The 24,327-nt window shown below is 44.6% G+C and overlaps 1 long non-coding RNA gene and 1 other non-coding gene across 2 annotated transcripts in view; one reads left to right on the top strand and one right to left on the bottom strand.

Annotated features, from left to right (window-relative positions):
• Nucleotides 1-24,327, top strand: part of LOC148135220 (uncharacterized) — a 580,459-nt gene that overhangs the window by 403,549 nt on the left and 152,583 nt on the right. The window lies entirely within an intron of this gene.
• On the bottom strand, nucleotides 17,662-17,741 carry trnar-ucu (transfer RNA arginine (anticodon UCU)). Its single transcript is given in 2 exon segments — nucleotides 17,662-17,697; nucleotides 17,705-17,741. It is a non-coding gene; the product is annotated as a tRNA-Arg (tRNA).

The following is a 24,327-nucleotide window of genomic DNA, read 5'->3' as shown; positions in this document are numbered from 1 at the left end:
GAATGGATCATTCATACATAATGTGAATAGCTGTGGTGCCAACCCTGACTCCTTTGAACTCCACTAGTCACGGGCTGCCATCCTGGAAGAGACCTCTTCACCCAACTGTCTGCCTTCTGCCAGTCAGCCAAGCCTCAATCCATGGCCTCTTATTTAGCAGTTTGCCATACTGCACCTTGACATATGTCTATGGAAATTCAAGCCGGTGACCTCCACAGGCTTGACTTCGTCTCGCTTGCTCATTGCCTCCTCAAAAATTCTAATATATTTGTCAAATGTGATTTCTCCTTGACAACCTGTGCTGATGCTTCACGTACCCTATAATCCCCTCCTTCCAATGACCTTCGATACTGTGTTTAACACAAAGTTGATTTGATTGTTATCTAGAATATTAAAACTTTGCTTTCAGACCTGAATGAGAAGATCAAAGTTCAATCGGTGTTGAGATATGTAAACTCTACGCTGTCTCTTTAGGGTCGATGAGTGAGTGAATTCTATCCCTCAGTGGGATCCCTCTACTCTCTCAGCAGGTTCGATGAGTGACCTAACTGTTTTTCTCACATGGAGCAGGTAAATGCTTGCTGACAACTGCAAAACAGATGGTGTACTGAGAGTTTAGATGATTGCTTGAACCTATTCCTGGAATAAATACACTTTAAACGTCTCTCACAATTCGAAAATATCGATGGGACATCAGTTCTACAGAGACGAGAGAGCACATTCCACAGACGACATGTTTGAAAGGTCTCCCCTCAATGTGAAGACGTTCATGATATACTGTCCCCAGGAACGTTTATTGTGATTGATGTCTATCTTCAGTGTGAACACGTTGATGACACGTTAGTATTCAGGAAATAGTGCAGCACTTCCCGCAGTCAGGGCATTTAGAAAGACCTGTTAATACTGTGTGAAAGGTGATGAGCCATCCGGTCGCTGGGACGTTACAGCACGTCCCACAGATTTGGAACTGGAGATGTCTCTCCTCCGGGTGAGCACGTGGATCACACGTCAGGTCTCTATGATTCTTAATGGACTCTTATTTAGGTGAGCATATTTCTCAAAGATGAAGCACATAGAGGGTTGATAACATTTTCCAAAATTCGGAGAGATAAACGGTTCCTAATTAATATGAGCGAGGTGTTCGGTTCTCCAATCGCTGGATGTTTTAAAGCATTTTCCGCAGTTCAGACATTGAAATAGTTTCTCATCATTTTGAACGAGTAGGTGTCGCAGCAGGTCAGAGAGTGAGTGAATTCCTTCCCACACTCTGAGCAGGTGAATGGCTTGTTCCTGGTATCATTGCTTCCACGGGAATTCAGCTCAGACAGGGAGTGGATCCCCACGTTTCCCCAGTCTTTCCTCAGTATGTTTACAATTGAGGTGTGTAAGGTCTGATGACAGGTAGAAGTCTCGTCCACACACACAATAATTGAACGATTTATTTCCGACTGCAACCAGAGCTTTTTCATTTCATGTTCGAAATCTGATCAATTTGTATTCGGGATAAACTGCGCAGCTTCATCAGATTATGTTGGAGAGGTTGGTTTGTAAATCTTCCCCTTCTAAAATCCTGCGAAACTGATGGTACCCAAAAATGAAAGTGTGAAACCGTCTTTCGCAAGACTCTAGATTCTGTCTGAAGATAAGGTCTGAAGGTAAGGGATTTTCGACACGAAGAATTTGAAGAGAATTTTGTCAGAATCTTTCATGCACACAGCCTCCACCACAGAGACGAGCGGGTCAGCAGGTGGATATGAACACGATCACCTCCCTGTTCCTCCAGGTCAAACATTGTCTTGACTTGTCTGACATCCAGTCCTGACGGAGAACATTTCTTAGAATTGAATCATTGCAAAACTGAGGCATCTGACTTCTGTCCCTAACTCAAAATCCACTGCCTCGCCACTGAGTTGGAAGTGTGTTATTGGAAGAACACAGCAGGGCGGCAGCATCCAATGAGCAAGACAATCGACGTTTCGGGCACGAGCCTTCATCAGGAAAGAGGCTTATGAAGCGAGCGGGTAGAGAGACAAATGGGAGCGTGTGTGGCTGGGACAAAGTAACTGAGAGTGTGATAGGAGGATGGAGGTGGGGGTAATGATTATAGGTCGCAGCGCAGGGTAGAGCAGATAGGTGGGAAGGAAGATGGACAGACAGGACAGTTCATGAGAGCGGCAGAAGCCCTGGACCTGAATGAACTTGGCTGTGTGGGAGGGAGAGTTGACATGTTCGGCCAGGGGCCAGTGGTGTTGTTTGGTGCGGGTGTCCCAGATAAGTTTTCCGAAGTGGTCTGTAATTAGGCATCCGATCTCCTCAGTATCGAGGAGACCGCAAAGGGAACAATGGATACAGTAAATGACATGCATGGAAATGCAGGTGAAACTCTGATGGACATGGAAGGGTTCTTTGGGGCCTTGGACAGAGTTGAGGGCGGAGGTGTGGATGGATGTTTTGCAAATCCCGTGTTGGAATGAGAAGTTTGCTGGGAGCGGATGGGAGGGTGGTTGGTGGGGGCGTGCACCACCAGGAAGTCGGATAGGGAATGATATTTACAGAAAGTGGGTAGGGGTGGGGAGGGAAACACATCTTCGTTAGTGGGTTTCATTTGCAGCTGACGGAAATGCCGAAGGATGACATGATGTCTACAGAGGTTGCTAGATTTTAAAGTGATGTAGAAGGGAGTTCCGTCCTCGTCTCAGTTGGAGGGATGAGTTTTGGGAGCGGAGTTGAGGGAAATGGATGAGATGAGCTGGAAGGCATCATCGACCAAGTCCTTGGAGAAAATGCCTCGCCATTGATTCAATCTCCTCCCTGGTAATTGTCTGAGTCTGAACAGGCACGTCATAACCATGGTGACATACTTCACTTCCTGATGTGTTTTTAACCACATATCCCCAACATCACCATGTCAGCCAACTTGCACTTCATTAACATAATTAACTCTTCCACGTCTCTGCTCTTCTGCAGCTCAAACTCTAATCCATTCGTTTGGAAGTCACGGTCATAATACACTTCCATCCGTCCTTTCAAATTCCCTCCCTGTTGTTGTGCTCGTGATGCAAGGAATAGGGAGAGAGTGGAGTTGAACACGTGGCTACAGGGATGGTGCAGGAGGGAGGGTTTTGGATTCTTGGATAATTAGGGATCTTTCTGGCGTAGGTGGGACCTGTACAAGCAGGATGGGGTGTGTTTAAACTAATCCAGCAGAGGGATGGGAACCAAAGTTGTAGTTCAAGTGTCGAAAAGTTTGAGAGTAGAGAGGTCCAAAACAAGTCTTAGGGTCGCAAGATTGCACCGGTAAGCAAGACGTTGGTTTGGAGTATGTCTACTTCAACGCCAGGAGCATCTGGAGTAAGGTCGATGACCTTACAGGATTGGTTGGTACCTGGGAATTCGGTGTTGTGGCAATTTCGTAGACATGAATAGAACAGGGACATGAATGGTTGCTGCAGATTCCAGGATTTAGATGTTTCAGTAAGAACAGAGAAGAAGGTAAAAGAGGGGGGACCTGTGGCAGTGTTGGTCAAAGACAGTATTACAGTTGCAGAAAAGATGTTTGGGGACTCGTCAACTGACGTAACATGGGCTGAAGTTAGAAACCGGAAATGAGATGTCACCCTGTTGGTAGTTTTCTATAGGCCTCCGAATAGTTCCAGAGATGTAGAGGAAAGGATAGCAAAGATGATTCTCGATAGCAGTGAGAATGACAGGGTAGTTGTTACGGGGGATTTCAACTTTCCAAATATTGACTGGGAACACTATAGTGCGAGTACTATAGATAGGTCAGTTTTTGTCCAATGTGTGCAGGAGGGCTTTTTCACACAGGATGTAGACAGGCCAACAGGGGCGAGGCTACATTAGATTTGGTACTGGGTAATGAGCTCGGCCAGTTGTTAGACTTGGAAGTAGGTGAGCACTTTGGTGAGAGCGATCACAATTCTATTATGTTTACTTTTGACATAGAAATGGATAGGTGTATACCACTGGGCAAGAGTTACAGCTGGGGGAAAGGCAATTATGATGCGATTCGGCCAGATTTAGGAAGCACTGGATGGAGAAGGAAACTGCAGTGGATAGGCACATTAGAAATGAGGAGCTTTTTCAAGGAAACGCTACTGTGTTTCCGAGATAACTATGTACCTGTCAGGCAGAGTGAAAGCTGTCCAGAGCGGGAGCCGTGTTTTCCGAAGGAAGTAGACTGTCTGGTCATGAGGAAGAAGAAGGCTTATGTTAGGATGAGAGGCGAAGGCTCAGTTAGGGCGCTTGAGGGTTACAATGTAGCCAGGAAAGACCGAAAGAGAGAGCTCAGATGATTCAGGAAGAGACATGAGAAGTTTTTGGTGGATAGGATCAGGGTAAACACTGAGGCTTTCTATAGGTATTTAAGGAATAAATGAATGACGAGAGTAAGATTTTGGCCAATCAGCAATAGCAGTGCAAAGTTGTGTGTGGAGTCAGAGGAGATGGGGGAAGCACTAAATGAATACTTTTCAACAGTATTCAGTCTAGAAAATGACAATGATGTCGAGGGGATTACTGAGATACAGGCTACTACACTAGGTGGGATTGAGGTTCACAAGGAGGAGGTATTAGAAATCCTGCAGAGTGTGAAAATAGATAAGCCCCCTGGGCTGGATGAGCTTTATCCTAGGATCTTCTGGGAAGCCGGGGGGAGATTGCCGAGGACTTGGCATTGAACTTTAAATCGTCATTGTCTACAGGAATAGTGCCATGAGTCCTGAGGATAGCAAATATGGTTCCCATGTTCAAGAAGGGGAGTAGGGACAATCCTGTTAATTTTAGATCAGTGAGCCTCACTTCAGTTGTTGGTAAATTGTTGGAAAAGGTTATAAGAGATAGGCTTTATAACCATCTGGAAAGGAATAATTTGTTCAGGGATAGCCAGCATGGTTTTGTGAAGGGTAGGTCGTGCCTCACAAACCTAACTGATTTCTTTGAGAAGGTGACCAAGCAGGTCGATTAGAGTAAACCGGTTGATGTTGTGTACATGGATTTCAGCAAGTCGTTCGATAAGGTTCACCACAGTAGGCTATTGCACAAAATGCGGAGGAATGGGATTTTGGGAGATGTAGCAGTTTGTATCAGTTATTGGCTTGTTGAAAGAAGACAGAGGGTGGTGGTTGATGGGAAATGTTCATCCTGAAGTCCAATTGCCAGTGGTATACTGCCAGGGTCGGTGTTGGGTCCACTGCTGTTCGTTATATTTTATAAACGACCTGATTGAGGGCATTGAAGGGTGGGTTAGTAGATTTGAAGACGACACTAAGGTCGGTGGAGTTGTGGATAGTGATGAAGGATGTTGTAGTTTACAGAGAGACATAGATAAGCTACCGAGCTGGGCTGAGAAGTGGCAAATGGAGTTTAATGCGGACAAGTGAGAGGTGATTCCTTTTGATCGGAACAACCGGAATGCAAAGTATTGTGCTAATGGTAAGTTGCTTGGTAGTGTCGGTGAGCAGAGAGATCTCGGTGTTCAGGTAGAGAGATCCTTGAAATTTGCCACCCAGGTTGACAAGTTTGTTAAGAAGGCAGACAGTGTTTTAGCTTTTATTAATTGAGGGATCGAGTTCTGGAACCATGAGGTTATGCTGAACAAAACTCTAATGCGGCCGCACTTGGACTATTGTATACAGTTCTGGTCACAACATTATAAGAAGGATGATGAAGCTTTGGAAAAGGTGCAGAGGAGATTTACTCGTATGTTGCATGGTATGAAGGGAAGGTCTTACGAGGAAAGGGTGAGGGACTTGTGGTTGTTTTCGTCAGAGAGAAGAAGGTTGAGAGGTGACTTAATAGAGACATATAATATAATCAGAGGGTTTAGATAGGGTGGACCGGGAGAGCCTTCTTCCAAGAATGGTGACGGCGAGCACGAGGGGGCATAGAATTAAATTGAGGGGTGATAGATATAGGACAGAGATAGTTTCTTTACTCAGAGAGTAGTAAGGGTATGGAATGCTTTGCCTGCAACGGTAGTAGATTCGCCAACAGTAAGTACATTTAAGTCGTCATTGGACAAACATATGGACTTACATAGAATAGTGTAGGTTAGATGGACTTCAGATTGGGATGACAGGTTGGCGCAACATCGAGGGCCGAAGGGACTGTACTGCGCTGTAATGTTCTATGTTCTATGTTTTATGGTCTAACTCCCACTGCTTCTATTCAAAGGTGTACTTGCGTTCTGTTCACAGTTTCGTTGTGCATTATCTGAATGGCATTTTTACGAACGCCCATTTTCCCAAACGTGCACTGCGGCCTGCCTTCGCAGCTTTATCTTTCCACAAGGTCTCCCACATGGTCGAAGGGAAGGAGTTGCAGGTTATTCACCCAATGATGTAATCCTGAGGTCTGCCAATACCTCTCCAGCATGTGGGAGTACTCACAACACTGGTTGCTCACCCATCACCGGGTGGCAAAATTTCAAATTTTTCATCATTTTCTACAAATCTCTTGACTGTCTTCCCTCTAACTATCACTGTCATGTCCTCCAGCCCACTCAAGAGCAAATAGAGCTGGTCAATAGTATTCCAACCCAGCCAGTGGACACGACACCCAAGATTATGTTTTAGAGTGCACTCTCAAATATTCTGCATTCCCTCGAATTCCAACCTCCGGAGCATGTTCGATTTGAACTGTTTCAAGTTTGGTGCCTAAAAGTCACCTACCAAGGCCATAAATTACGAATTCCTGTGGCAACGTAAATCGCACCAGGCAAAAGGAAAGGAATTACTCACAAAGTGATTAAGAAAAACTGCAATACATGCTGAAATCAAGGGTAATGAGCTGGTATCAATACTACATCGTGCCTTTTATATAAAAGAAGCTTCAAAGCTTTTACTTTGTGTGAGTTTAAACAAATGTTGATCCCTGTCACATTATGAGATATTGGGAAGCTGACAAAGTGTTATATCAAACAAGTGATCAAAGAAGTGGGTTTCAAGTCGTATTTTGTCACACAAAACGAAGCTTGTATCACAAAAGTGAGATGACCGAAGTTTTTCTGCTAGAGGTCATCATCTTTTGTCAGTCTCCAAACGCTTCATATGTTAGTGCTGCCATAGCTTAGTGGTTCGAGCTCGGGGTTGTAACCTCGATTCACACTACAGCCTTGCTGAATTTTCTTGCAACTATTGCAGCAAGCATCCGAAGGTGCGTTCTCCGTGTTGTTAGTATTATTTTTGAAGGAATATCTGGAAGTCATTTTATAGACAGAACTCCCCCCCTCCCCCCCCCCCAACCTCCCCGCCCCCGCCCCAGGCCCCAATTGTTTCAGTTTGGAAGTCCACATACGTGTTTTCCCTTCGAGGAACATGAGGAGGACAAGCTTCTGATGCGAAGAATGCCTTCGTTTGGCAGGAAGAACAACGTGATTCATGAAAAGCAGAAAAGTAACGGTGAAACAATGGGGGACGAAAACGTACAGGGATGCGATTGAATGCTTCTGTTCCTTATGTAGAGACATGAATCTGCTGGAATCCATTTAAACAGGCAGGAAGTTGGAAGACCACAGCTCGCCAGGCTGCCTCAGATTTGGAGAAGTCAACGTTTAGCAGGTACCAATTATTTCCGATTGGGACAGTCCTTGAGGGATAGACTCCCACCTGTTTACCCCTCTGCTTATGTAAACAGAATCGGTTTTAAAGCGAGTCATGAAGAAAGAAGTGCCAAACGGGTCAATTCCTCATTTTACGGAAGTTGGGCTCTCCTGAGGCCTTTGTCACTTTCGAAAGATGTGTCTGTATAGTTCCCTCTAGGGGTCATAATGATGTTCAGTTCTCCCGCAGTTCATGAACAAATTTGACGGTATCTGACTTCAGACTCATTCACTGGTTCATTGGAGATTAAAACTTTGCAGGGAAAGTCTCGTTCAGATGAACACTTCAGACGTCAGGCTGTGGGCCAATGAGTGGAAATTGGAAACGAAAATATTTGGATGTTTGATGACTGGCACTGACATAATGTATTATTCTGTGCTCTAAAAGCACGGTGTCACAAACACTCTTTTTTGGAAGGAATTTCTCATCGCAGGAAAAGAAACCTATGCTGTTAAGAGAAGACGCAATTGCACATGCCGTCCTTCCTGGTCGACCAGTGGTTACCATAAAGCGCTGTGGTTTGGGTTAATTTCTTGGTCAGGGAATCTGGATTTATTGTTCCTGATAAGGGCAACAACACAAGTCGAGCGTCTTTGACATTTCAAACGCGTCCGAATGTGCCTTGCATAATTGTGCAGGGCCGCAAGGTGGCTCACTGGTTATCACTGCTGCCGCACAGCGCCAGAGATATGACTTGCCGACAACTGGGTCGACTGTCAGTAAGTTGCCTTATTCAGGAGCAAATGAAGAGAAAAAGGGTAAGGAATTGTTCTGTGAGGATTAATCCCAGTAGGATTGGTGTGCATTTGTTGTATCGAACAGGTAATTTCTGAACCGTAGGCATTCCATGTTCCCTTATTGTGTTGCTTTAGCACATGTTCAGACAGGCGAGAAAAGTGAGAAAAAACAGTCACGACCCAATCAGTGATTGATCCATTGTGCAACAACCAACGGATTCACTTTTGACTGAACTAGCTCCCATTTTCCCTACATTGGTAATTGTAGTATACAGCATTACAGCGGGTTTTCATGTGTTGTTTTGGCCCCAGCATCCTTTCTCAACATGGACTATACTGGGACATAAAGAGATGTTAAAAGAGATGGATGGCGATGACTGGAATGAAAAGACGTCAGGAAGAATGGACAGCGTTTACTTGGAAACAGAAAAATGGAAAGGAAGCCAACGATGTAGTGGGGGATAATGACATTTGAAAAGACAAAGCGGGGTATCATGGGATGGTGGAAAAGACGAATAGATCATGTGGCGTGACACCAGGTAAACTGAGTTGTGTCCGTATAGAAGGTTTCTAGGCGATGTGAATTTGGTGAGAGTAAACAGGAGGGAAATTCCCTCATTCGGATGGATCTATATCTAGAGTACAGAACTTGAAAACCAGCGATGAATGATAAAGAGAAGTTTGGAGGTCGCATTCTTTTTCTTTCTACAGCTATGGAATTCGAAAATGCTTACTTTTTCTCAGGAAAAATTATTCAGAAGCTGATTCTAAAATATTTGTAAAGATGCGTGCAGACACACAAGGAGTGAATTTCACCGGGACAGGGAGTCTGGGCGGCCAGAATGGGTACACGTTACGTGCACACTCTCTAATTGCTTAACGTTAATTGGAAAGAAGCCTCATAACACCTGCAACTGAGCATGACTAAGTGCAGAATGAGCTGATTGTGAGGAAAGCTTTAGCAGCTTGTTCTACGTGAACTTCTATAAATTGTAAAAGAACTGTTTGTGATAGCTTAGCATTAAAGGGAAGCCGGTTAGCACAGTCTGCTGCATAACTGATTTATGATATAAAGTGATGCCAACAGTATGGGAATAATTCGCGCAATGTCTCAGCATACCTTCAGGATCCTGATCTCCCCATTCAGCTAATACTTTAGGAGATGGCGAGAATCAAAGTGAAACTACACTATCGTGAGTTGGAACTGACCTGCCGATGTGTTGCACCTTTGTTCTTTCATCTGTTGCATTAGAAAATTTGGCTGCAATCACAGAGAAGGGAGTGAGTTCATTTGATGCTCACTCATCTCCCGCAACCATATCTAGTGACAAGACACGAAAATAATTCCTGTTTGAATTCTGTAATCTTCATAGCAGTACTTAAAAACAGCTTTGTCATTTCTATTCCAGTTTTTCTGATAACAGGCAAAATGTCCAATGAGATAAACCTAATAACTTTTGGATTGCTTTAATGGACTGTGCGAGTTTGCAGCAAAATTAGTAATATGATACGAGCTAAACGTCCTTTCCAGAATTTAACACAGCGCAGGATCAGCAACATGTCAAACGTTATCGACTTCAAAAATCAGCTCTGTATCTCTCGTGAGTGATGGATATTCACTCAGGGAGTCTTTATGGCTGGTCTTAAGTGACTGAGGTATTTCCCAAGGACAGAACACTCCACAAAATCAGATATTTTTATGAATAAATGCTGTTTTACTGAATGTTCTTTTGCAACGTTTAAATATATATGCATACAAACACATACATGCACGCCCACACACTTTTATACATATGTGTACATATGCCCTTGAGCCCCGCCCTTGAGCCCCGCCCCTCCAACCGCCACCAGGACAGAACCCCACTGGTCCTCACCTACCACCCCACCAACCTCCATGTACAACGTTTCATCCGTCGTCATTTCCGCCACCTCCAAACGGACCCCACCACCAGGGATATATTTCCCTCCCCTCCCCTATCAGCGATCCGAAAAGACCACTCCCTCCATGACTCCCTCGTCAGGTCCACAACCCACACCAACCCAACCTCCACTCCCGGCACCTTCCCCTGCAACCGCAAGAAATGCAAAACTTGCGCCCACACCTCCCCCCTTACTTCCCTCCAAGGCCCCAAGGGACACTTCCATATCCACCCCAAATTCACCTGCACCTCCACACACATCATCTATTGCATCCACTACACCCGATGTGGCCTCCTCCATATTGGGAAGACAGGCCACGTACTTGCCCAAGGTTTCAGAGAACACATCTGGGACACCCGGAACAACCAACCCAAACACCCATAGCCCAACACTTTAACTCCCCCTCCCACTCCACCAAGGACATGCAGGTCCTTGAACTCCTCCATCGCCAGACCATGGCAACACGACGGTTGGAGGAAGAGCGCCTCATCTTCTGCCTGGGAACCCTCCAACCACAAGGGATGAACTCAGGTTTCTCCAGTTTACTCATTTCCCCTCCCCCCACCTTGTCTCAGTCAAATCCCTTGAACTCAGCACCGCCTTCCTAACCTGCAATATTCTTCCTGACCTCTCCTCCCCCACCACACTCCTGCCTATCACCCTCACCTTGACCTCCTTCCACCTATCGCATTTCCAACGCCCCTCACCCAAGTCCCTCCTCCTTAGCCTGCTGGACACACGTTCCTCATTCCTGAAGAAGGGCTTATGCCCGAAACGTCGATTCTCCTGTTCCTTGGATGCTGCCTGACGTGATGCGCTTTTCCAGCAACACATTTTCAGCTCTGACCTCCAGCATCTCCAGTCCTCACTTTCTCCTAGCACATTCTAATGGCCGACCAACCAATTCCAAATATTCTGAATTCACGCACACACACACACACACATGTGTGTGTGTGTGTGTGTGTGTGTGTGTGTGTGTGTGTGAATTCAGAACATTAGAAATGGATGGTCGGCCATTCTTCTTCCTGTAGAATGTGAGAGCTTAGAGTTTACTGTAATGTCCCTGACATTTGAATCTATGGGAATTGCACCCAACTCCATCTCCCTGGCAACAGCTTTAGGGATCTGGAGCTGAACATTGGATCTTTGGGTAGTCTGAGGTGAATTGAGAGGAGTTATATGGAGGCAGTTACACTTCAGGTACAAGAAAAAGGTCGATGGTATACAGTCGGGAGACGAAAAGGGAACAGGCAGCCAGTGCAGGCATCCACTTTGGCTGTGCCCATCTGTAACAAGCATACCGTATTTGTTATTTTTTGGGGTGATGTCCTACGAGGGGTAAGCCATGGGGTACAGATCTCTGGCACAGTGTTTGTCCCTGTGATCAGAAGGGTAGGGGAGAGGGGAGGAGCGCAATAGTTATTGGGGACTACATGGTGAGGGGGACAGATTGCAGTTTCTGTGGGTACAGGGCAGGCTCATGATTGATGTGATACCTCCACGTTACCAAGGTTTGTGATGTCTCGCAGCGTGTTTTCAGGATCCTTAAGGGGAGGGGGAGCAGCCCGAGGGCATGTTTCACATATGCACTAACAACATATGTAATAAAATTGATGTGGATGTATGGCAGAAATTCAGGGATCCAGGGTGACATTTTAGATCGAGATCAAACAGAGTTGTTCTCTCTGATTGGTTACACATGCCACGTTATAGTGAGGGAAAGAATAGGGAGAGAGCAGATGAACACGTGGTTGTAAGGATAGTGCAGGTGATAGGGATTTGGATATCTGGATAGTTGGGGCTCATTCTGGAGTCGGTTGGACCTCTACAAACAAGATGGTCTTCCCCTGACCCGGAAGGGTACCAATATCCTGAGTGGATAATTTTCTAAAGCTCTTCAGGAGGGTTTAAACGAATTCAGCAGCGGATTGCGAACCCGAATTTTAGCTGCGGTTTGCTGGAAGTTTTGAGTGGTTAAGACATGAATAGGTTTTCGGGTTTGCGAGTGAATGCTGGCAAGGATGAAGGTGGTTTGAAGTCTGTCTACTTCACCGCTAGGAGCATCTGGGGTAAAGCAGGTGTCATGGGTTGTTAACTGGGACTTCAATATTGTGGCCATTTCAGAGACATGAATGGAGCACTGAAATGAATGGTTGTTCCTTGCACCACAGTTTCGATTTTTCAGTAAGAACAGGAAAGTCGTTAAAGAGGGAAGATGTGGCATTTTTAGTCAAAGACAGTGTTATGGTAGCAGAAAGGATATTTGGTGAGGTCCCGACTCAATCTGCTGAACTCGAATGGGCTGAGATTAAAATCAGGCAAGTGGAGGTCACCATCAAAATGTTCTAGAGATATGGAGGAAAAGATTGCAAAGATGATTCTGGAGAGGAACGGAAGTAACAAGGTAGTTGTAGTGGGGAAGTTTAACTTTCCAAATATTGATTGGAAATGTTATTGTTTGAGGAGTTCTGATTGGTCAGTCTTTGTCCAATGTGTGCAGGAGGGTTTCATAGAACATAGAACATAGAACATAGAACAATACAGCACAGAACAGGCCCTTCGGCCCACGATGTTGTGCCGAACTTCTAACCTAGATCAAGTACCCATCCATGTACCTATCCAAATGCCACTTAAAGGTCGCCAATGATTCCGACTCTACCACTCCCACGGGCAGCGCATTCCATGCCCCCACCACTCTCTGGGTAAAGAACCCACCCCTGACATCTCCCCTATACCTTCCACCCTTCACCTTGAATTTATGTCCCCTTGTAACACTCTGTTGTACCCGGGGAAAAAGTTTCTGACTGTCTACTATATCTATTCCTCTGATCATCTTATAAACCTCTATCAAGTCACCCCTCATCCTTCGCCGTTCCAACGAGAAAAGGCCGAGAACTCTCAACCTATCCTCGTACGACTTCCTCTCCATTCCAGGCAACATCCTGGTAAATCTTCTCTGCACCCTCTCCAAAGCTTCCACATCTTTCCTAAAGTGAGGCGACCAGAACTGCACACAGTACTCCAACTGTGGCCTAACCAAAGTCCTGTACAGCTGCAACATCACTTCACGACTCTTGAATTCAATCCCTCTGCTAATGAACGATAATACTCCATAGGCCTTCTTACAAACTCTATCCACCTGAGTGGCAACCTTCAAAGATCTATGTACATAGACCCCAAGATCCCTCTGTTCCTCCACCTGACTAAGAACCCTACCATTAACCCTGTATTCCGCATTCTTATTTGTTCTTCCAAAATGGACAACCTCACACTTGGCAGGGTTGAACTCCATCTGCCACTCCTCAGCCCAACTCTGCATCATATCTAAGTCCCTCTGCAGCGACAACAGCCCCCCTCACTGTCCACAACTCCACCTATCTTCGTATCATCTGCAAATTTACTGACCCACCCTTCGACTCCCTCATCTAAGTCATTAATAAAAATTACAAACAGCAGAGGACCCAGAACTGATCCCTGTGGAACTCCACTTGGCCTGTCTACATGCTGCGCCACTTGTTTCGTGGCGCAGCATGTAGACAGGCCAACAAGAATCAAAAACATATTGGATTTGGTACTGCACATTGAAGCAAGTCAACTGTTCGATTTGGAGATAATTGAGCACTTTGGTTATAGTGACCACAATTCGGTATGTTTATTTAGTGATGGATAGGAATATATATATATATATCGCAGAGCATGAGGTACCGCTGGGAGAAAGGCCAGTATGATGCGATCAGCAAGAGTTAGGATGCACCAGATGGGAAAGTAAACGCAGGGGTTTTGCAAACCTGAAATATGGAGCTTGTTCAGGTAAGCGCTCATGCATGTCCTTGATAAGTGTGTGTGCGTCATGCAGGGAATATGAGGTTGAGACAGGGAGCCATTTTTATTCAACAAGTTGAATTTCTTGTCAAGATGGAGAAGGCGGTGCATGTAAACATGTAATATGAAAGCTGCGTTAGGGCACTTGAAAATTAAAAGCTAGCAAGTAATGGCCAAAAGAGAGAGCTACTCAGAGCAAAGAGGGGGCATTAAAAGTTTTTAGCTGGCAGGGTCATTTAAAACTCGAAAGCTTTCTCTTGTCATTTCAAGAATAAAAGAATATCTAGGATATAATTCGGGCCTGCCAAGAACAGTAGAAGGACGTCGTCAACAGAGTCCGAGGATAGGAGAGGCGCCGAATGTATATTTTTCATCATATCTCAAATGAAAAAGACAATGCTGTCGAAGAGAATTTTGAGATGCAATCTGTTAGAATAAACGAAATTGATATTCATAAAGACGAGTTGTTAGCAATTCTTGAAAGCCTGAAAATAGATTTGTCCCCTGGGCTTGATGGGATGTATCATGGGATTCTCTGGGAATCGTGGGAGGAGATTGCAGAACTTTTGACTACCAACGTTATTTCGTCAGTGTCTATGTGATTAGTGCGAGAAGACTCGAGTTCAGCAAATATTGTCCCCTTCTTCACGAAGAGTAGTAGGAAGAGCGCTGGAAATTATAGAACAGTGAGCCGTATTTCCTTGAATGTGAAGTTTTGGGAAAGGTTATGAGAGATATGATTTATGATCACCTCAGCAGGAAGAAGTTGATTCGCTACAGTCAACACGATTTTGCGAATAGCAGGTTGTGGCTCACAAACTTTATTGAGCTATTTGAAAAGGTCAACAAACAAGTGGATAGGAGTAAAGTGGTTAACATGGTGGATATCATTTTCACGAATGCACGGTCGGCCGTTGCATAAAATACAGAGACGTGGGATTGAGGGTGATTTCGCGGTTTAGATCAGTGGGCGGCACGGTGGCCCAGTGGTTAGCACTGCTGCCTCACAGCGCCTGTAGACCTGGGTTCAATTCCCGACTCAGGCGACTGACTGTGTGGAGTTTGCACATTCTCCCCGTGTCTGCGTGGGTTTCCTCCGGGTGCTCCGGTTTCCTCCCACAGTCCAAAGATGTGCGGGTCAGGTGAATTGGCCATGCTAAATTGCCCGTAGTGTTAGGTTAAAGGGGTGGATGTAGGGGTATGGGTGGGTTGCGCTTCGGCGGGTCGGTGTGGACTTGTTGGGCCGAAGGGCCTGTTTCCACACTGTAAGTAATCTAATCTAATTGGCTCGCTGAAAGAACACAGAGTGTGGTAGTTAATGGAAAATATTGATCCTGGAGTTCAGTTATTCATGGTGTACCAAAAGGTTCCTTTTAGGGTCCACTGCTATTTGTCACCTTTATAAATGACCTGGGTTCGGGCATGGGATGATGGATGAGTAAATTCGCAGAACACACTAAGTCGATGGAGTTGTCAACAGTGCCGAAGTCTGCTGCAGGTTACAGACGGACATGAATAATCCGCAGATCGGATTAGGTGGCATATGGAGGTTATTGTGGAAAAGTGTGAGTTTATTTACTTTGGAATGAACAACAAGAATAAAATGTTCTGGGCTAATTGTAATATTCTTGGAAGTTTAGATGAGCAGAGCGATCTCGGTGTCTATGTATATAAAACTCTGAACGTTAACAAACACGTTGATGGATTTGTTTGCAATGAGCACAGTGTGTTAGTTTTTATTGGGAGAGGGATTGAATTTCAGGGCCAAACGATCTCTTTGCAGCTCCAGAAATTTGTCTGGTATGGCCAAACTTGTCGAGTTCTGGGCGCCACATTATAGGACGGATGTGAAAGCATTGGAAAGGTTGTAGACGAAATTTCCTCGGATGTTGCCTTCTGTGAAGGGAAGGTCTTACGACGAAAGGCTGAGGGACTTGAGGCTGTTTTTGATAGAGATAAGAAGTTTGAGAAGTGAATTAATAGAGACATAAAAGATGATCAGAGTTTGCCGTAAGGTGGACAGTGAAGGCATTTTCTTCAAATGGTGATGATTGGCACAAGGGCATATCGATGTAATTTGAGGGTGATAGATGCCGAGGTAGCTGCCTTTCTCAGAGAGTAATAAGAGTGCAGAACGCCTTGTCTTCAACAGTCGTAGACTCACCAACCTTCAGGGCAAATAAATGATCATTGGATAAACTTACGGCTTATAATGTCAAAATACTGGTCAGATAGACTTCAGACTGGTCTTACAGGTCATTGCAACATTAGTGCCAAAAGCACTTTATTGCAATGTAATATTCCGGGTTTAAACTGTTCTTCAGCTTGAAGTTGCAAACATCTCTGGTCAGTATCAGTAAAACAAACACCTGGCGAGAATCCAATGCACAACTTTGGCAGTTCATGTGCTGCCATTCTGTCATGCAAGTACAGCAAGCTAACTAACTGCACCACTGGATCTGCCGTCTAATGGTGACGAACGGCTCCTGATCTTACCACTGGGCCCCTCAACCCAATTACTCATTTTTTTTCTGTGTATCTGAAATGAAACGCAGTTCAGAGGTGGTTATACTGATAATGGATCATCGATTATGAAGCATCAGCTTCAGGAAAATGGCATAGTTAAATGTGGTGAAAATCGGTTTTATTGAATACTGTATACATTCACCATGGCTTCCTGCGTTGGTCACAGGCAATGTTATGTGGCCATTGTACTGGGATCTTCCTTCTATCGGCTTCAATTCGTCAGACAATTCGATTCACTGATATTTCACCAACTTCCTTTGGCATGTTCATCTGAGACATCGACCCACACTGCACACAACATCAACAATGTTCAGCATACTACGTGCACGAGCATGTGGCATGGTTTTTATGCACAGTGAAGATTGAATAATGTTCTGCAAGGGCAAATTACATTCAGTTTAATTCGTAAAGTTGCAAAAATCCAGAGTAAGATTCAAAATGTCAGAAATTCACGTTCATCACCTTGGCCAGAATTCCAGCCCAGCAAAGGGGAAATCTGCCCCTGAATCCCCAGCATCCATGCAATTGCTTGCTCCATGTGTCCACTTGGAAACCTATGTGAAGGAACATTCAGCCTGAAGGAGAACTTGTGAGAGTCCTCCGCTGTCTGATCTAAAGCTGAAACAAGAGCTGTCTATTCCAGCCGGGAGGGAAGCGAAGTGGAGATGAGACCAAAATATTATTTGGCGTTTAATTCATATTGTCCTCATTGTGATTATTTAAAAACCTTGGCCAGAAATGGCACAGACACAAAGGAGCAGAAGGAGGCCATTCTTAACACCGATCCTGTCCTGCCACGTAATTTGATATCATCATGGCTCACACAACAATTTTATGTCTTTTTCCAGCCCATCCACAACATCGTACTGGCTAACAGGTATTTATCGATCTCTACCATAAATAGACATCGATAATGTAAATCTGTGGGAGGAAAATGTTCCGTTTCGAGACAGTTAGGTTTATGCACGAATATTACTGGTTTTGCAGATGAGCAGCCGAGTCTGGTCTGACCACTTTGCAAAACATAAATTAAAACACGACCCTGATGGGATTCGAACCCACAACCTTTGAATAGAGATGTAGAAGTCCAACGCGCTTTCCATTGCGCCACAGAGCCGCGCCTTCTGTTACTTTTAAGCACACAAGTTTGCCTTTGACGCATTGCATTCAGGACACCCATCTCGCGTCTGTCTGTCCTCGTCACACTTTCTGGTACCTGGTCCTTCTCCACTCGTGCTCTGGCTCATCAAGTGTTCGGCTACAGACTGCTGAAACGTTCTCATGACACTTACCTTTACCACATGTTCAGATAATGATTTCCAGATAATCAATACTCTACAGGTGAAAGTATTCTTTCTAAATCTCCTCCTTGTCTCCTGTCTTTCATTTATGTTACTCTGTTCATTCCCAATACAGGCTTATCCCTGTCACACATATCCATCCTCTTCATAAAATGAGCACATTAATCGGTTTCTTATTCAGCCTTCTCTGCGCTTAGAGTAACATCCCCAGCCTAGCTCGCGTACCTTCAGAATGGGAGTGGTCAAACCCTTGCCATTCTTTTCATCTCCTGTGAAATTCTCCTCCTGCATTCAGACGCTTCCAGTATCTGGCGATTACAAGAGAAAAACAAAGTTCTCAGAAGAAAAGCCAAAAGGTCTGAACAAAATCAGCAGCTCTTGTCTATCTCTGATGAGGAAGGAAAGTTAACGCTTCGAGTCCAATGATCCGTCTTCAGAACTAATGGGAAGGGAGGGTGGGTGAAGAATGTGTAAGACGGCGGACGGTTTCTAAAATGATTGAACTTGATGTTGGGTCCTAAAGTTTTCATGGTCTGTCGGTAGAAAATGAGTTGCGTGTCTTCCAGCTTGTGTTGTGTCTTGAAGGAGCACTGCAGCAAACCAGAGACTGAAATGATGGCCTGGGAACACAGTGTCTAGATTTGAGTGGTGCTGGAAATGCACAGCAGTTCAGGCAGCATCCGAGGAGCAGTGAAATCGACGTTTCGGGCAACAGCCCTTCATCAGGAATACAAGCAGAGAGCCTGAAGGGTGGGAACACATTGTAATGTTGAAGTTACGGAGACTGGAAGATCGGGATTTTTTTTGTTGATTCTGGACAGAACGTAAGTGATCTCAGCTTTGTCACCGACTTTATTTTCCTCTCTCCATTGGAGAGAGATCACATTCTGAGCAGGAAATACAGTTGCCTCGATTAACTGAAGTGCAGAGAAATCTCTGGAACATGCGACTGGGAGCTTCCAGAGTGAGGAGAGATATCTGAAACCAGCAGGAAATGCAACTGACAACATCGAACGTTACAATGCAGTACAGGCACTTCGACCCTCGCTGTTGCCGCAACCTGTAAAATAATGTGATGTCCATTGTAATGGTAAAATAACATTTATTTTAAATCCAATAAAAGCACAGGGAAACAAATAAGTAATTACCTGACTTTGCAGAGGCATGTTTTGCAGACAGACAGAAAAAAATGTAAAGTTAAACCGAAATAATAGCAGACATACAAGGCCAGTAAACTACCATATCAGGGACAAACAGTCAAGGAATGAGAAAAAAAAAATCCTTTTGATGTGGAAGACATCTTTCCTCACGTACCATTGGCGAAGGCATCCAGCGAGAGGTGGCAGGATTTGAGACGATGCATACTGCAGGCACAAAAAAACGAAAGATTGTGTTTTCAGCGACGATGTGCGTACCTGATTCAATGCACACATAAGGACAGGCAGATAGAGCAGTCCAGGTAACCCCCGCCAAGAGGGTAGCCTGGCGATTAGGTATGGTAGATGTCTCGGACCCAAGATTAAGAAGGGTCCCTACTGAGTGCAGGGCAAAAGACAAATGTGATGTGGGGTTCATAGGAAGCTGTGAACCCATAAAAATAGCCCGGAAGTCTGAGTATCGTCCATGCAGAGCACGAGACCCGTTAAAACACGAGGCTGCCAAAGGATACTACTTTGCATCCCTCCTGAAAGCTTTAGTGATAATTCCCTGTGGATAATCACCGGTGAGAGCCCCCATTGTTCCGGTCAAAAAGGCAAACATTCCAGGTGCATCGGGGAAACGGAGCTTTGTTCAAGACCTGCAGGTAGTCAATTATGCTGTTGTTCCGCCCGCCCCAAATGTTCCTAATCCTTGTACTATATGAGTTCGAATTCCACCGGACAGTAAATGGTTCTCTGCTGTGGATTTATCAAATGTCTTCTTTAGTGTACCGGTACACCCAGAAAGTCAATTCTGGTTCACTTTTCCACTCAAAGGCAAATCATATACATTCAAGCGACTTTGTCAAGATGACTGTGAGTCCCCCACCATAATTAATGAGGCTCGATGCTGGAGTCTGGAGATTTTTGTTTTAACCCCGGGGACAGCGCTTCTGCAGTATGTAGACGAATGCTTAATAGCAGCACCAACAGAGGAACAATGTGAGAAAGATACGCTTGTGTCGCTCTGCCATCTCGCCAGGAATGGGCACAAAGCTTGTTTCGCAAATCTACAATTTGTGCAACAACAGGTGAAGTTCTTTGGTCATTTCTTGTCTGAACAAGGGAAGGGCATTGGTCAAGACAAAGTTCAAACAATCCAGCAAATTCCAAAGCCTCAAACGAAGTAACAATTGCTATTCTTTTTGGTCTTGCACTCCTACTGTCGATTTTTTATCCCACATTACACAACCCTTGAGGCGCCCCTAAATGAAATTTCCAATGGCTTAGAGTTTCAGAACCAGAGACCGTTGCAGTTGAATTAAACAGGCGCTCCAAACCACACCTACACTGGGGGTCCGAATCCAAACAAGCCTTTTGTACAAACGGTAGATGCATGACATCTGAGCTGATGCAGGAGAATGTGGGAAAATTGAGGCAGTAGCTTACATTTTGGCTAAACCTTGACCCCGTAGCGGCAGGATTGCCTATATGCCTGCAAGCCGTGTTTGCAGCTTAAAAAGTTTGTTGTAGCGTCCAGGGACACAGTCGGCTTTGGAGAATTAACCCTCCTGGTCCCACATGCATCCTTACTGTTTTCCGAGCAAAACACAGCACACATGTCTGCAGCACATTGGCTCAGAAACAATACTGTACTATTGGAGATGCCTAACATTACAATAACGAGATGTAACGTCCGTAATGCTGCTAGCCTTTTCGCCACAACAGGAGACAGAGACCCACATGACTGTGTCGCTGTAACTCACCAAGACCAGGCGTGCAGGATTCACAAACTCAGAATCAGGATATTGCGTTTTTTTGTGAATGGGTCCGCATTCAGGGGCAAACGGACAGGCCAGAATTGTGTTTGGTATGCTGTAGTAACTACCCACGAGGTAGTTAAAGCGGAATCACTCCCTTGTCATCTGTCAGCTCAAGCAGCAAAGCTGATTGCCTTGACTGAGGCATGTCAATTGGCTGAGTGAATGATAGTGAATATTTACACAGACAGCAGATATGCATTCGGGGTTGTACATAATTGTGGAACTCTGTGGAAACACAGGGGCTTCTTGACCTACACTGGAAAGCCCAAAATACACCGTGGTCTGACTTCTGACCTCCTGGAAGCGGTCCTACCGCCTAAATCATTCCTTGTCTGTAAATGTGAAGCCCACACGAAAAAGTACGATTCCCTTTCTCAAGGCAATGCGAATGCAAACTCACCGGGAAGGACAGCAGCCCAGCAGCCACCAAGTGATCAGTTGACATGTGTATGTCAATTATTTGTAATCTAAAGCAGACTTATGGGAGGTCGAGTCGCAGGCCACGCCGAAGGACAAGCGTGAATGGACAGGGTGCAGAATGAGGGAATGGGTGTGGTGTGGCCCCATTGGTAAACCCTGTCAACGCGATCATTATTCCCATTCCATGCCAATTAACACACAGTGAGGACCATGTGTCAAAAGGGGGGATGTAGCGAATAAAGTGGTATGATTTGATCTTGATATTTAATTGGGTTTCCGTGGTCGAATCTGTAAGTCCTCTTCGGACATTGTGCAAAATAATTTTCCAAAGGTCATCTTAGTCAGTCCGGGACTGAGGTTCAGAAAAGAACAAATGATTCTGTTTTTTTGTTTGAGCTGGCTGTGTTTACATTCTCCCCACCTCAAGTTTATAAGGATTTATAAACTTCATTTCTGTCAGTCTCGTGAGACACTTTGTGATGCGGGTAGTTTCATTGGCAAAGAAAAGACATTTATCCCCATGAAGCTTCCTTTCATCCTCTGTCTGCCCATTCATTCAATTTGATCACTGCTGTTCTGATAAATTTCACCTCTGCTGTCCTGTTGTTCTTCCGTAATTCGAGGGAACGTCGAACCGAATCCCAAAATCATATTAATGTTCGGTTTTTCATGTTATATCAATGACCAGACCAGAACAAGCTAGCAGGAAATTGAATAACACAAAAAATATTTTTAAAATTCCTTCCAGAAAATTAACCGACTGCAAAGTCAGAATATGGGAAATGTCAGAGTGCACTGATATTTAGCCCATTTCACAATGCACAGATACACCTAGACGAGTTCAGTCTTTGCGAAATGTTTATTTATAATTGTGACAATTCCCTGGGGCAGATCCTCCCTCAATCCACAAAAATGCATGCTGTCAAAAACTATTTCAGTTCAGATTAAAATGGCTCAAGATAGTTTCCATCAACCCAAAGGTTACTGCGCCATGTCAATTGAAGTGTATCCAGATAAGGTTAGAACTCCCAGCCTTTTCTCCCACAGCTCTCTATTCCAGTTGCTCCAGTCTAGTTTGGAGCTCCCATCCTGGGCGTTTCACGCGCCTCTCTGCCTTCATAGAAGAACTGCATGCTCACGGACTTGGTCAGTGGCAGAAAGAGTAAAGATTCACGCGTTCATTCCGCTCTCAAATTCCGATCGGATCTTCGCCACTGCGTCGCTAAATTTCTGTGATTCCAGACCTGGAAGCCAGTGTGATTGAAGTGTGCAACCGCAGTTACAACCTTGTCCCGAGGCACTGGTAAAGTAACGATGAGAAACTTCGTTGTTATTTAAACCAACATTTCAACAATTTGTTTGCTCAGCCTGTACATTTCATCTTTTCTCAAAATCTATCGAAATCAGTCTTCAACATTCTCAATGGTGGACTCTCCACAGCCACTGAGGACATCGAAGATGACGATACAACCCAATCTCAGTGGGTTGTCCTCTTGTGCATGTGGTGCTGTTCCTCGCCAATCTTAGCCATTGCATTTATTGCTTTTACTGTTGGTTATTATTTCATGTGATCGTATAGTGGCTCATCCTCTGCATTGTGGCCGAAGCAACCTCCATTCAAATCCGAGTATCAGCAATGCGCATTTGTTCCATGTTACTTCACATAACCCTTGCAAAACAAACGCAGAATGGAAGAAATTAATTTTTAAGGTTAAAATGCTCCTGAAGGTGATGATTTTTTTGCTTCAAACTTTATCAGCACCTAATCTCGGAGAGGTTCCTCCCTTTCCCAATCACTATTCTTCCATTCTATCCTTCCTCACATGCCACTGGGGCATTGCACAAAGTAACATTCACTTTCACATTGACACCATTAAGTTAGTGCTGCAGCTGTCACTCTTGTTAGGTGAACTTGCACCAATACCACCATGAGGAGCTTTAAGCCACTTAATGCAATCAGATAATGTGGTTGGGTTATCAATCCTCATGTAAAGTGTTTGATTTGCATGGACCAGATATCATTGGAGCACTGGGTTCATGAAAAGGACGCAGAACAGTATCGAGGAAAAGAGACTTTATTGGAAAAGACCAATGTTTGCGAATTCCCCACATTTATTTCAAGTCTTTATTCGTCTCTCGCTAGAGTGTTATGTATAATTCTGCAATTCACATAAAAGAAGCGATATGACAGCTTTGGAAATGGTGCAGAAGTGATTTGCCAATATATTGTCTTCATTGAAGAACTTCAGCTATGAAAGAGTTTAGACAGACTGGGATTGCTTTTGTGAGAGCAGGAGAGATTGAGAGGAGACAGTATTGAGATGTAGGAAATAATGAGGGGCATGGATTGGGTACACTGAACGAAAGATTTCTCGATGATGGATGGATCAATCAATCATAGATTTAAGATAAGAGTCATAAACGTTCGAGTAGCTCTACACAAAAAAAAACTTTATCAGCTTGCGAGTCATTGGAATCTGGACATCACTGTCCCTATGAGTTAGAGCGGCAGAAATTCTAATAATCTTCAGAGATACTTAACTGTGAATTTGCAATGCTTAAGGCATACAACGGTAAATGATGGAAAATGGGATAAGGATAATCAAGCAGGTGTTATTGACAAGAGCATGCACAAGTAGCTTGAAACCTCAGTTAGCTCCGACATCCACCGTGTGGCGTTTGGTAACCTCAGTTGTCACGTGGGATGCTAGTGTTCATTTTCCCGCTGGGGCGGCTCTGACTGTTTCAGGTTTTCAAGGTTTGTGTATGAACTGTTGTTCAGGTGAAGGATGCAGATGGTGTGGGGAAATTCGGTGGTTTTGGGAAGTTGGTTTGCGGCCGTTTCCTCCCCTTTCTCGGTGATATCTTCAAGGCAGATGAAACTCATGTGAAGCTCTGCTGTCCTGCAGCGTTTCGAATTGATTTGATTTATTTCCCACTGCTTTCAGTTTCTGTTTCTTGTCGTTACTTTGCATGTCCCAGGATGTTTAGTCCAGATCAACTTGTTTTTTGATGGAGTC

Source organism: Chiloscyllium plagiosum, unplaced genomic scaffold (assembly GCF_037043375.1).
Source record: "Chiloscyllium plagiosum isolate Xiang-an unplaced genomic scaffold, Cpla_swu_hap1 HiC_scaffold_51, whole genome shotgun sequence".
NCBI lineage: Eukaryota > Metazoa > Chordata > Chondrichthyes > Orectolobiformes > Hemiscylliidae > Chiloscyllium > Chiloscyllium plagiosum.
Note: the sequence above shows the minus strand (reverse complement) of the source record. Positions and strands in the feature narration are given on the sequence as shown.